The sequence below is a fragment of the Thalassophryne amazonica genome, chromosome 12, assembly GCF_902500255.1.
Source record: "Thalassophryne amazonica chromosome 12, fThaAma1.1, whole genome shotgun sequence".
In the NCBI taxonomy this organism is placed as follows: Eukaryota; Metazoa; Chordata; class Actinopteri; order Batrachoidiformes; family Batrachoididae; genus Thalassophryne; species Thalassophryne amazonica.
This window is the reverse complement of record NC_047114.1, coordinates 9,641,217-9,656,073: the sequence shown is the minus strand read 5'-3', so window position 1 is coordinate 9,656,073 and position 14,857 is coordinate 9,641,217.

The window sequence follows — 14,857 nt, the reverse complement described above, 5'->3', positions numbered from 1 at the left end:
AATTTTCATTTATATAGCACCAAATCACAACAAAGTTGCCTCAAGGCGCTTCACACAAGTAAGGTCGAACCTCACCAACCCCTAGAGCAAGCACACAGGTGACAGTGGTAAGGAAAAACTCCCTCCGATGATTTGAGGAAGAAACCTCAAGCAGACCAGACTCAAAGGGATGACCCTATGCTTGGGGCATGCTACCGACACAAATTACAGAACAATTGACAAAACAAAAATGAAACAAAGGAAATACAAAGGTGATCGCTGGCCACTAGCCCTAAGCTTCACTAAAAGACCCAAAATTTAGATAAAGTTGAGGTCGCGGTCCATTCCGTTTCCTAATAAAATGAATTAAAAGAGTAAAAAGCATAATAATTAAAAGAGTAAAAAGAAGATGAATGATCTAGTGCGTACATTGATCTGCAAACTATTTGCGATTGATTGGTATGAATGACTCCGTAACGAGGTCATGTGATGAAGCCATACACAATCAAAAACCACCATTACAGACACATGACCTTGAATATTTACATTGTGGTGTGGACAGCATGCCGTCTTTCTTTTTAAAGACTGCATTTCCCTCTGAGTGGTCGCGTGTTTATTAACATTTAAATGCGTTTTGTGATTTTATAACAACAGCAAAGAGTCCGGCTTCCAAAATACGTGCCAAGCAGTGTCACTGGATTAGCTAAGCACGGATTTGTCAAAATCCTCACTTTGCAGAAGCTCACTTGTTAACTTATTGTAAATGTAGCACCCGTGCTAGCATAGCTTAGCTTTGCTTGCAACAGCACTGAAGTAACTGCATGGCTAGTTAGCATGCAGCTAACTAATGATGACTCAAAATCAAACGAGGCAGTTATTACAAAACTTGATTAAATGGTTTGACGAAGTCTCAGACACCAGTTTGAGAAATCCAAATGAAAGATTGTACAAAGTTTTACACAACATTTTTAAAATGTTGTGGCTCCACCCCTTTATGGAGATTGACCCCAGAATGTTATGTCATTTTTCCGAGTACTGACGGAACCTTTTCATGAAATATCTTCATTTCTATTTTGCCGAGAAACCAACAAAGAGTTTGTTGAAACATAAAGGGAGCAAACACAAAGTTCTGTAATAACTGTTGCCAGCTCGTTATCAGAAAAAAGGATGCTTTGGAGGGCCGCACCCTCCCGTACCTCTACCCTGAACACTTCCAGTTAGCCAGTCCATGTGGATTCTGCTGTGGAACCAGATACAATTTGATTCTGTCCCAGGACAGATATTATTGTGGAATGTCAAAACAGCAGAGAGCACAAAGGTAACTTGAGCCGAGGGAACGAGGCTGAAGCACAAAAGAAGAACAAAACATGAATAGCTAACCTTAATAAGTGTCCTGGTTTTCACAGCCTGCTGTGTACAGCAACATCCCGGAGGCCGGCCCGGGTTTCACGCCTGTCCTGGTCCCGCCCTTAGGTAATCCTCTGAAATGGATCTGAGTGGACTGTCACAGGCAATGAGAAGGTCAGAAGAAGTTGAGCGATGTTACCTGAGGATAGAAGTCACATGTTCACTGGACAAGCATGTTTTGAGATTTGACATTGGCTAAACAGCAGGTCAGAGTGCAACAAGATGGCCTGATTTTAGGCTTCTTAGGCCTTGAGAAGTCCAACCAGGCCTTTGAGGTACTTATCACAGTAAAACAGCATGCATACAGTTTGGATTTAAATCTAGAACACAGAAAGGTCAAATAATGCTGAACAGTGCAAGAACTGGCAACTTCACACAACCACAATGTGAAGTCAGCAGCTGGCAACATTAACAAAAAACAAGGAAGGAGTTTAGTACTAGAGGTTAAAAAGGGCATTCTTTATCGACTACCACGCATATGTGGACTGATGTTTTTGATCAATCAATCAATTTTATTTATATAGCGCCAAATCACAACAAACAGTTGCCCCAAGGCGCTTGATGGATCAATTGTGGGGATTTTATGTGGCAGGACGGGGATCTGATGAACTCTGTCTATGCGGGTTGCTGATTCTGATGGACTTCGTGTGTGCGGGTCGGGTGATCTGATTAACTCTGTCTATGCGGGTTGTTGGTTCTGGTGGACTTTATGTGTGTGGGCCAGAGGACCTGATTAACTCTGTCTTTGCGAGTTGTCGGTTTTGATGGACTTTATGTGTGTGGGTCAAGGGATCTGATTAACTCTGTCTATGCGGGTTGTTGTTTCTGATGGACTTTATGTGTGCAGGTCGGGGATATGTTTAAATCCTCTGACCCACAGACAAAAATGTCCAGCAAAACCAACAACCTGCACAGACAGAGTTAATCGGATCCTCCGACATGCACACATAAAGTCCATCAGAACCAACAACCCCAACCCTCTCTGTGTATGGAGGTTGTTGGTTCTGGTCGACTTTATGTGTGCGGGTCGTGGATCTGATTAACTCTCTTCATGCTGGTTGACGGTTCTGATGGACTTCATGTGTACGGGTCAGGGACAAGATTAATTCTGTCTATGCGGGTTGATGGACTTTTTGTGTGAAGGTCAAGGGATCTGATTAAGACTGTCGATGCGGACTGATGGTTCTGATGCGCTTTATTTGTGCGGGTGGGAGCATCTAATTAACTCTGTCTATGCAGATTGATGGTTCTGATGGACTTCATGTGTGTGGGTTGGGGGATCTGATTAAGTCTGTCTGTGGGTGTTGTCGCCGATGGACTTCATGTGTGCGGGTCAGGTGATCTTATTAATTCGGTCTATGGGGGTTATTGGTTCTGATGGACTTTATGTGTATGGGTCGGGGATCTGTTTAAGTCTGTCCGTGCGCGTTCATGGTTCTGGTGAAGTTTATGTGTGGGGGTGAAGGGATCTGATTAACTGTCAATGCGGATTGATGGTTCTGATGGACTTTATGTGTGCGGGTCAGAGGATGTGATTAACTATAATAATAATATATAATTTATTAATTTATATAGCGCCAAATCATGAGTAATCGCCTCAAGGCCCTTCACAAACATTTAAAAGCAGAATAAAATGAAATAAGATTAAAACACAATAAAAAAAATTTAACCATAAAAAGGTAAAAGAAATAAAATAAATAAAACGAATAAAAAAAGACACACAATCATATAAAATACTAATGATAAAACAGGGAGAACAAATGTGTCTTCAGCCTAGCTTTAAAAGTCTCCACAGAGTCCGACTGTCGTATCAGCGCAGGCAGATCATTCCACAGAGCTGGGGCACGGTGATAAAAAGCTCTGTAACCCGCTGACTTTTTCTTCACCCTCGGGACACACAATAGTCCTGCACCCTGTGAACGCAGAGCCCTAGCCGGCACATAGGACTCAACCAGGCTGGCCAGATAGGAGGGTACCAGTCTGTGAACAATTTTATAGGCCAATAGTAATACTTTAAAATCCGATCTCAAAGAGACCGGAAGCCAGTGAAGGGATGCCAGAACCAGCGTAATATGGTCAAACCTTCTGCTTCGTGTCAGAGGTCTGGCAGCAGCATTTTGAACCAGTTGAAGACCCCTGATGCTGGACTGTGGCAAACCAGAAAACAAAGCATTACAATAGTCCAATCTAGAAGAAACAAAAGCATGAATCAGTCTCAGCATCAGCCATAGACAGGATGGGACGAATCTTTGCTATATTTCTTAGATGAAAGAAAGCAGTCCTTGTAATGTCCCTAATGTGAAGGTCAAAGGACAACGTAGGATCAAAAATTACCCCAAGGTTCCTCACCTTGTCAGTATGATGCATAACACACGAACCTAGGCTAAGCGCTAGCTGATCAAATTGATGCCGATGTCTTGCTGGACCAAGAACCATCATTTCAGTCTTATCAGAGTTCAAAAGTAGAAAGTAGTTAGACATCCAACTTCTCATTGCTGCGAGACAGTCCTGTAAAGATTTTATGTGGACAGGATTTCCAGCAGCTATGGGCATATACAACTGAGTGTCATCAGCATAGCAATGAAAAGCAACCCCAAAATGCCGCAAAATGTTCCCAAGGGGTGCCATATACAGGGAAAAAAGCAGGGGACCCAGAACGGATCCCTGCAGAACCGCGAACGTCATGCCCCTAAAATCAGAGGTAGTGTCATTGCACAAAACACAGTGGGAAAGACCAGACAGATAAGACGTCAACCACGCAAGAGCAGTTCCAGTAATCCCGAAACAGTTTTCTAGCCTATCAAGTAGAATATGATGATCAACGGTGTCAAACGCAGCACTGAGATCCAGCAACACCAATACAGTAGTAGTATCCAAGTCCATTGCTCACAGAAGATCATTAACTACTTTAATAAGTGCTGTTTCTGTGGAGTGATGTTTTCTAAAAGCAGACTGCAGTGGCTCAAAACGGTCATTCTCAGTAAGATAGTCCACAAGCTGCCGTGAAACCACCTTTTCCAGAATTTTAGAGCAGAATGATAGATTTGATATCAGCCTATAATTTTTCAATACACCAGGATCGAGATTAGATTTCTTGAGTAGTGGTTTAACCACTGCAGATTTTAAACAATTTGAAACAGATCCAGAGTTTAGAGAAAGATTAACAATTTCCAGCACAGTTGGCCCAAGAATGGGCCAAAGATCCTTAAACAATTGTGTTGGTATAGGATCAAATAAACAAGTTGTGCTTTTAGTAGACATCACGAGTTTCGTCAGCACACCTAGTGAGATACTATCAAATTCCGTGAATTTAGGTAGTACCTCAGTGGTAGTCCCCAGCTCAGTAGCTGGATACAATGACTGGACCAAAGCATGCAGAGATGTGCTTAACCTAATATCTTCTATTTTCTTTTCAAAATAGTCCAGAAAGTCCTGTGCTGAAAAAGGAGAATGACCAACAGGTGGCTGTCCATGAATAAGAAATGCCACCGTATCAAACAAAAACTTTGAATTATGCTTGTTTTTGTTTATCAATTCAGAGTAATAGGCCTGCTTCGTAGCCAATAAAGCATGCTTAGAATCTAAAATAGCTTCACGCAACGCAAGGTGGAACACCTCTAGTTTGGAACTACGCCATTTCCGTTCCAACCCTCTAGCCTTCTGTCTAAGGTCATGCAAATAATTGTTGAACCAAGGTGTCTGTGCCTTGGGAAGGCGTGGCTTTAATAGAGGAGGCGCAATCTTATCAAGTGTGGTTTTTAGCACTAAATTCAGGCTATCCGCAATACTGTCTACCGACTGAAAATTCATCATGCTTGAAGTTAAGATTTCTGGTAGTCTCGCTTTGAGTTCAGTCAAAGTTGAAGGTTTAACACGTCGTCGCAACGATAGGCAAGGTTGTTGCTCCACTAAACGCGGCAGCGTAATTGTAAACCTAATAAGCGAGTGGTCAGAGACCACTGATGCAAGAGGCAGGATGTGGATATCTGTGACAGCAAGGCCACGTGCAAGAACCAAATCCAGAGTATTACCACTGATATGCGTTGAATCATGAACGAACTGCTGAAATCCTAATGCATCCATGATTTCCATAAATGATTTACCAAGGGGATCAGAGGGCTTATTTATGTGAATGTTAAAGTCACCAATAATCAAAATGTTGTCTGCACTAGTTGAAAGACTAGAGATGAATGCGCCAAATTCATCTAAAAAAAATCAGAGTATGGGCCAGGAGGCCTATAGACAGTGACAATATAACATAGCTGATTTCCAGTTTTATGACCTTGACAGTACTTAGCATCATGGGCATAACGGAGAATCAGACGCTCAAATGAATTATATTTATGACCCCCAACAGTTAATAAAGTAAACCTGGATTTATAAATAAAAGCAACACCCCCGCCTTTCCTCACATCACGTGAAACATGACTAAAAGTGTATGCCGGTGGGAAGGCCTCATTCAGAGGAAGGAGAGTTGTGGATTTAAGCCAGGTTTCACATAACCCAGTCATGTCCAGGTGATGATCCACAATTAAGTCATTCACCAGCAATGACTTCAGAGACAATGATCTGATGTTAATGAGACCCAAACTAAAGATCTCGGTGGGATCAGCAGATTTTAATGAAGTCATGCGGAAGTTCAGCTCCTCAGCAGCCAGTGACGCAGCATGTTTCAGCAGCCGGAGGAGCTCAGGTGAAACACCGCATCTGCGAGCCCGCAGACGACAGCACCGGCGTAAAAACTCTGCAGCCCGGTGAGAGGCAGCAGCAGGAAGCTGCTGCAAAAATGGACACAGCTTTAGCGGAGTCGGTCCAGTCATCAGAGAGGACAGTCCAGGGACAACAGGATGAATCCAACAGCCTCTCGTGCGCAGCGCATGCTCCCACGCCCAAAAATATCGTCCATCCCAGAAGAGGCGAGGATCAGACCCTCTAGTGAAGGCTGCCAGGTAGAACTTAAATTTCACCAATGCACCGCTCCGCTTTCCGCGCCTTCTAAAGCGCCTCCTCCGGAGAGAAGCGCAAGGAAAACGGAGCAGGTGCAGCGGGACCCCCGCGAGCACAGGTGGCAGAGCAGGGCGGGTCCCTCCCAGCCCCGACCCAGACGACAGCAGTGGCTCATAAAGATCATTAATGTCCAAGAGAGACTGATGATTATACACAAGCAAGGCAGAGATGTCCCAGCAGAACACACAGAGCAAAAACACAGTGACAAATAACAAAAAAACTTGACGAGCGGTAGAGACAGGGCTGACGGCATGCCAAACACACAGGCACCATCTTGCCACCCCCATTAACTCTGTCTAGTAGGCTGATGGTTCTGGTCAACTTTATGTGTGCGGGTCAGGGATCTTATTAATTCGGTCTATGGGGGTTGTTGGTTCTGAGGGACTTCATGTGTGCGGGTCGGGATGTGATTAACTCTGTCTGTGAGGGTTGTTGTTTTCAATGGGCTTCATGTGTGAGCGTCAGGTGATCTTATTAACTCTGTCTTTGCAACTTCCTGGTTCTGATGGACGTTATGTGTGCTGATCTGGGGATCTGAACAACCCTGTATATGGGGGTTGATGGTTCTGATGGACTTTATTTGTTCGTGTCAGAGGATCTGATTAACTCTGTCTATGCGGATTGATAGTTCTGATGGACTTTATGTGTGCCGGTCAGAGGATCTCATTAACTCTGTCTATTCGGGTTGATTGTTGTGATGCACTTCATGTGTGTCGGTTGGGGGATTTGATTATCTCTGTCTATGCGGATTGATCATTCTGATGGACTTTATATCTGCAGGTCAGGGATCTGATTAACTCTGTTTATGCGGGATGGTGGTTTTGATGCACTTTATGTGTGCGGGTCAGGTGATCTGATTAACTGTGTATGCGGGCTTTTGGTTTAGGGTTTGGGTTTGGGTTGTTGTCCGGGACGGGGGATCTGATTAACTCTGGCTATGCGGGTTGAAGGTTCTGGTGAGGTTTAGGTGTGTGGGCCAGAGGATCTGATTAACGCTGCCTATTGGGGTTGCTGGTTCTGATGGACTTTATGTGTGTGGGTCGGGGATATGTTTAAATCCTCTGACCCGCAGACAAAAATGTCCAGCAAAACCAACAACCCGCACAGAAAGAGTTAATCAGATCCTCCGACATGCACACATAAAGTCCATCAGAACCAACAACCCCAACCATCTCTGTCTATGGAGGTTGTTGGTTCTGGTGGACTTTATGTGTGCGGGTTGTGGATCTGATTAACTTCATGCTGCTTGACGGTTCTGATGGACTTTATGTGTACGGGTCAGGGACAAGATTAATTCTGTCTATGCGGGTTGATGGACTTTTTGTGTGAAGGTCAAGGGATCTGATTAACACTGTCGATGCGGACTGATGGTTCTGATGCACTTTATGTGTGCGGGTGGGGGCATTTAATTAACTCTGTCTATGCGGACTGATGGTTCTGATGGACTTCATGTGTATGGGTCGGGGATCTGTTTAAGTCTGTCCCTGCGCGTTCATGGTTCTGGTGAAGTTTATGTGTGGGGGTGAAGGGATCTGATTAACTGTCAATGCGGATTGATGGTTCTGATGGACTTTATGTGTGCGGGTTAGAGGATGTGATTAACTCTGTCTAGCAGGCTGTTGGTTCTGATAGACTTTATGTGTGCGGGTCAGGGATCTTATTAATTCGGTTGATGGGGGTTGTTGTTTTCAGTGGACTTCATGTGTGAGGGTCAGGTGATCTTATTAACTCTGTCTTTGCAACTTCCTGGTTCTGATGGACTTCATGTGTGCAGATCTGGGGATCTGAATAACTCTGTATATGGGGGTTGATGGTTCTGATGGATTTTATTTGTTCGTGTCAGAGGATCTGATTAACTCTGTCTATGCAGATTGATGGTTCTGATGGACTTTATGTGTGCCGGTCGGAGGATCTCATTAACTCTGTCTATTCGGGTTGATAGTTCTGATGCACTTCATGTGTGTTGGTTGGGGGATTTGATTATCTCGGTCTATGCGGCTTGATCATTCTGATGAACTTTATATCTGCAGGTCAGAGATCTGATTAACTCTGTCTATGCGGGTTGGTGGTTTTGATGCACTTTATGTGTGCGGGTCAGGTGATCTGATTAACTGTCTATGCTGGCTTTTGGTTTAGCATTTGGGTTTGGGTTGTTGTGCGGGTCGGGGGACCTGATTAACTCTGTCTATCCGGATTGATGGTTCTGATGGACTTTATCTGTGCTGGTCAGAGGATCTGATTAACTCTGTCTAGTAGGCTGTTGGTTCTGATGGACTTTCTCTGTGCTGGTCAGAGAATCTGATTAACTCTGTCTATGCGGGTTGTTAGTTCTGATGGACTTTAAGTGGAGGTTGGAGGATCTGTTTAACTGTAGATGCAGATTGTTGGTTCTGATGGACTTTATGTGTGCATGTCAGAGGATCTGATTAACTCTGTCGAGGCAGGTTGTTTATTCTGATGGACTTTATGTGTGCAGGTTGGAGGATCTGTTTAACTATAGATGCAGATTGTTGGTTCTGATGGACTTTATGTGTGCATGTCAGAGGATCTGATTAACTCTGTCTATGCGGGGTGATGGTCCTGATGCACTTCAAGTGTGCGGGTCAGGGGATTTGATTAACTCTGTCTATGCAGATTGATGGTTCTGATGGACTTTATGTCTGCAGGTCAGGGATCTTATTAACTCTGTCTATGCGGGTTAATGGTCCTTATGGACTTCACGTTTGCGGGCCATAGGATCTGACTAACTCTCTCTATGCGGGTTGTTGGTTCTGATGGACTTTATGTGTGCGGGTCAGGGGACGTGATTAACTCTGTCTATGGTGGTTGTTTGTTCTGATGGACTTTATGTATGTTGTTTGGAGGATCTGATTAACTGTCTATGCGGATTAATGATTCTGATGGACTTAATGTGTGCGGGTCAGAGGTTCTGATTAACTGAGTATTGGGGTTGTTTATTCTGATGGACTTTATGTGTGTGAGTCAGGGATCTGCTTAGGTCTGTCTGTGCGCGTTGGTGGTTCTGATGGACTCCATGTGTGCAAGTCGAAGGATTTGATTAACTCTGTCTATGCGGGTTGATGGTTCTGATGGACTTACTGTGTGCGGGTCAGAGGATCTGATTAATTCTGTCTGTGCGGGTTGTTTATTCTGATGGACTTTATGTGTACCATGTCAGAGGATCTGATTGACTCTGTCTATGCGGGTTGATGGTTCTGATGCACTTCATGTGTGCGGGTCGGGGAGTTGATTAACTCTGTCTATGCAGATTGATGCTTCTGATGGACTTTATGTCTGCAGGTCAGGGATCTTATTAACTCTGTCTGTGTGGGTTGGTGGTTTTGATGCACTTTATGTTTGGGGTTTGGGAATCTGATTCACTCTGTCTATGCGGGTTGATGGTTCTTATGGACTTTACGTTTGCGGGCCGTAGGATCTGACTAACTCTCTCTATGCAGATTGATTGTTCTGATGGACTTCATGTGTGCAGATCAGAGGTTCTGATTAACTCTATGGGGGTTTATGGTTATGTTGGACCTTATGTGTGCTGCTCGGGTTCTGTTTAACTCTGTCTATGGGGGTTGATGGTTCTCATGGACTTTATTTGTGCGGGTCAGGGATCTGATTAACTCTGTCTTTGGGGGTTGTTGGTTCTGATGGACTTCATGTGTGCGGGTCGAAGGATCTGATTAACTCTGTCTATGCGGATTGATGGTTCTGATGGACTTCATGTGTGGGGGTCAGATGTGCTGATTAACTCTGTATTTTGGGGTTGTTGGTTCTGATGGACTTCATGTGTGGAGGTCGGGGGATCTGATTAACTCTGTCGATGCAGGTTGTTTATTCTGATGGACATTATGTGTGCGGGTTGGAGGATCTGTTTAACTGTAGATGCAGATTAATGGTTCTGATGGACTTTATGCGTGCGAATCAGGGGATCTGATTAACTGTCCATAGTTATTGTTGGTTCTGATGGACTTTAAGCGTGCTGGTCAGAGGATCTGTTTAACTCTGTCAATGGTGGTTGATGGTTCTGATGGACTTTATGTGTGCTGGTCGGGTGATCTGATTAACTCTGTTGTGCGGGTTGGTGGTTTTGATGCACTTTATGTTTGGGGTTCGGGAATCTGATTCACTCTGTCTATGCGGGTGGATGGTTCTTATGGACTTTACGTTTGCAGGCCGTAGGATCTGACTAACTCTGTCTATGGGGGTTGATGGTTCTGGTGGACTTTATTTGTGCGGGTCGGGGATCTGATTAACTCTGTCTTTGGGGGGTTTGGTTCTGATTGACTTCATGTATGCAGGTCGGAGGATCTGATTAACTCTGTCTATGCGGATTAATGGTTCTGATGGACTTCATGTGTGCGGGTCAGATGTGCTTATTAACTCTGTCTATGGGGTTGATGGTTATGTTGGACCTTATGTGTGCGGGTCGTTGATCTGATTAACTCTGTCTTTGGGGGTTGTTTGTTCTGATGGACTTCATGTGTGCTGGTTGGAGGATCTGATTAACTCTGTCTATCCGGGTTGATGGTTCTGATGCACTTCATGTGTGCGGGTCAGGGGATTTGGTTAACTCTGTCTATGCAGATTGATGGTTCTGATGGACTTTATGTCTGCAGGTCAGGGATCTTATTAACTCTGTCTATGCGGGTTGGTGGTTTTGATGCACGTTATGTGTGCGGGTCAGGTGATCTGATTAACTGTCTATCCGGGTTTTTGGTTTAGGGTTATGGTTTGGGTTGTTGTGCGGGTCGGGCATCTGATTAAATCTGTCTATGCGGATTGATGGTTCTGATGGACTTCATGTGTGCGGGTCAGAGGATCTGATTAATTCTGTCTGTGCGGGTTGTTTATTCTGATGGACTTTATGTGTGCGGGTTGGAGGATATGTTTAACTGTGGATGCATATTGATGGTTCTGATGGATTTCTGTGTGCATGTCAGAGGATTAACTCTGTCTATGTGGGTTGATGGTTCTCATGCACTTCATGTGTGCGGGTCGGGGGATTTGATTAACTCTGTCTATGCAGATTGATGGTTCTGATGGACTTTATGTCTGCAGGTCAGGGATCTTATTAACTCTGTCTGTGTGGGTTGGTGGTTTTGATGCACTTTATGTTTGGGGTTCTGGAATCTGATTAACTCTGTCTATGCAGATTGATGGTTCTGATGGACTTTACGTTTGCGGGCCATAGGATCTGACTAACTCTGTCTATGGTGGTTGTTTGTTCTGATGGACTTCATGTATGTTGTTTGGAGGATCTGATTAACTCTCTATGCAGAATCATTGTTCTGATGGACTTCATGTGTGTGGGTCAGAGGTTCTGATTAACTGTCTGTGGGGGTTGATGGCTTTGTTAGACCTTATGTGTGCGCATCGTTGATCTGATTAACTTTGTCTTTAGTGGGTTGATGGTTCTGATGCACTTTATGTGTGCGCGTCGGGGATTTGATTAACTCTGTCTCTGCAGATTGATGGTTCTGATGGACTTTATGTCTGCAGGTCAGGAATCTTATTAAGTCTGTCTATGCGGGTTGGTGGGTTTGATGCCCTTTATGTGTGCGGGTCAAGTCATCTGATTAATTGTCTATGCAGGTTTTTGGTTTAGGGTTAGGGTTTGGGTTGTTGTGCTGGTCGGGGGGATCTGTTTAACTCTGTCTATGCGGATTGATGGTTCTGATGGACTTTATGTGTGCGGGTTGGAAGTTCGGCTTAACTGTCCATGCAGATTGATTTGACACTGGCCTCTACTGGTGGTTGGCTCTCACTGCGGTATTGTATCACTTCCTGTTCAGGAGCACAGTGGTGTTTTGCTGTATCTGTTAGCTGTTTAATCTGCGCAGTTAGATTGATCTAGATAACGATTTGTTTCACAGTGTAATCTTCACGTGCCTTAACTAAAGCACTCCGTCTGCTGAATCACCTCTAAATTATTTACACATTATTCACTTTGTGTGTTTTTAGGAATCCGCTAGCTTAGCGCAGCTACTAGCTCTTAGCCGGTTTAGCATGGTGGCTTCTCCTGTCTCTCCCGCACTTTTCTGCTCTGGGTGTGAAATGTTTAGTTATTCCTCGGCCTCCTTTAGCAGTAATGGTACTTGTAATAAGTGTAGCTTATTCGTAGCTTTGGAGGCCAGGCTGGGCGAATTGGAGAATCGGCTCCGCACCGTGGAAAATTCTACAGCTAGCCAGGCCCCTGTAGTCGGTGCGGACCAAGGTAGCCTAGCCGCCGTTAGTTCCCTTCCAGCAGATCTCGAGCAGCCGGGAAAGCAGGCTGACTGGGTGACTGTGAGGAGGAAGCGTAGCCCTAAACAGAAGCCCCGTGTACACCGCCAACCCGTTCACATTTCTAACCTGTTTTCCCCACTCGGCGACACACCCGCCGAGGATCAAACTCTGGTTATTGGCGACTCTGTTTTGAGAAATGTGAAGTTAGCGACACCAGCAACCATAGTCAATTGTCTTCCCGGGGGCCAGAGCAGGCGACATTGAAGGAAATTTGAAACTGCTGGCTAATTTGGTAAGACTGTAATTCACGTCGGCAGTAATGACACCCGGTTACGCCAATCGGAGGTCACTAAAATTAACATTGAATCGGTGTGTAACTTTGCAAAAACAATATCGGACTCTGTAGTTTTCTCTGGGCCCCTCCCCAATCGGACCGGGAGTGACATGTTTAGCCGCATGTTCTTCCTGAATTGCTGGCTGTCTGAGTGGTGTCCAAGAAATGAGGTGGGCTTCATAGACAATTGGCAAAGCTTCTGGGGAAAACCTGGTCTTGTTAGGAGAGACGGCATCCATCCCACTTTGGATGGAGCAGCTCTCATTTCTAGAAATCTGGCCAATTTTCTTAAATCCTACAAACCGTGACTATCCAGGGTTGGGACCAGGAAGCAGAGTTGTAGTTTTACACACCTCTCTGCAGCTTCTCTCCCCCTGCCATCCCCTCATTACCCCATCCCCGTAGAGACGGTGCCTGCTCCCAGACCACCAATAACCAGCAAAAATCTATTTAAGCATAAAAATTCAAAAAGAAAAAATAATATAGCACCTTCAACTGCACCACAGACAGTTAAATGTGGTCTATTAAACATTAGGTCTCTCTCTTCTAAGTCCCTGTTAGTAAATGATATAATAATTGATCAACATATTGATTTATTCTGCCTTACAGAAACCTGGTTACAGCAGGATGAATATGTTAGTTTAAATGAGTCAACACCCCAGAGTCACACTAACTGCCAGAATGCTCGTAGCACGGGCCGAAGTGGAGGATTAGCAGCAATCTTCCATTCCAGCTTATTAATTAATCCAAAACCCAGACAGAGCTTTAATTAATTTGAAAGCTTAACTCTTAGTCTTGTCCATCCAAATTGGAAGTCCCAAAAACCAGTTTTATTTGTTATTATCTATCGTCCACCTGGTCGTTACTGTGAATTTCTCTGTGAATTTTCAGACCTTTTGTCTGACTTAGTGCTTAGCTCAGATAAGATAATTATAGTGGGCGATTTTAACATCCACACAGATGCTGAGAATGACAGCCTCAACACTGCATTTAATCTATTAGACTCAATTGGCTTTGCTCAAAATGTAAATGAGTCCACCCACCACTTTAATCATATCTTAGATCTTGTTCTGACTTATGGTATGAAAATTGAAGAATTAACAGTATTCCCTGAAAACTCCCTTCTGTCTCATCATTTCTTAATAACATTTACATTTACTCTGATGGAGTACCCAGCAGTGGGGAATAAGTTTCATTACACTAGAAGTCTTTCAGAAAGCGCTGTAACTAGGTTTAAGGATATGATTCCTTCTTTATGTTCTCTAATGCCATATACCAACACAGTGCAGAGTAGCTACCTAAACTCTGTGAGTGAGATAGAGTATCTCGTCAATAGTTTTACATTCTCATTGAAGACAACTTTGGATGCTGTAGCTCCTCTGCAAAAAGAGAGCCTTAAATCAGAAGTGACTCCGTGGTATAACTCACAAACTCGCAACTTAAAGCAGATAACCCGTAAGTTGGAGAGGAAATGGCGTCTCACTAATTAAGAAGATCTTCACTTAGCCTGGAAAAAGAGTCTGTTGCTCTATAAAAAAGCCCTCCGTAAAGCTAGGACATCTTACTACTCATCACTAATTGAAGAAAATAAGACCAACCCCAGGTTTCTTTTCAGCACTGTAGCCAGGCTGACAAAGAGTCGGAGCTCTATTGAGCGGAGTATTCCTTTAACTTTAACTAGTAATGACTTCATGACTTTCTCTGCTAATAAAATTCTAACTATTAGAGAATTAGAGAAAAATTACTCATAACCATCCCAAAGACATATCGTTATCTTTGGCTGCTTTCAGTGATGCCGGTATTTGGTTAGACTCTTTCTCTCCGATTGTTCTGTCTGAGTTATTTTCATTAGTTACTTCCTCCAAACCATCAACATGTCTATTAGACCCCATTCCT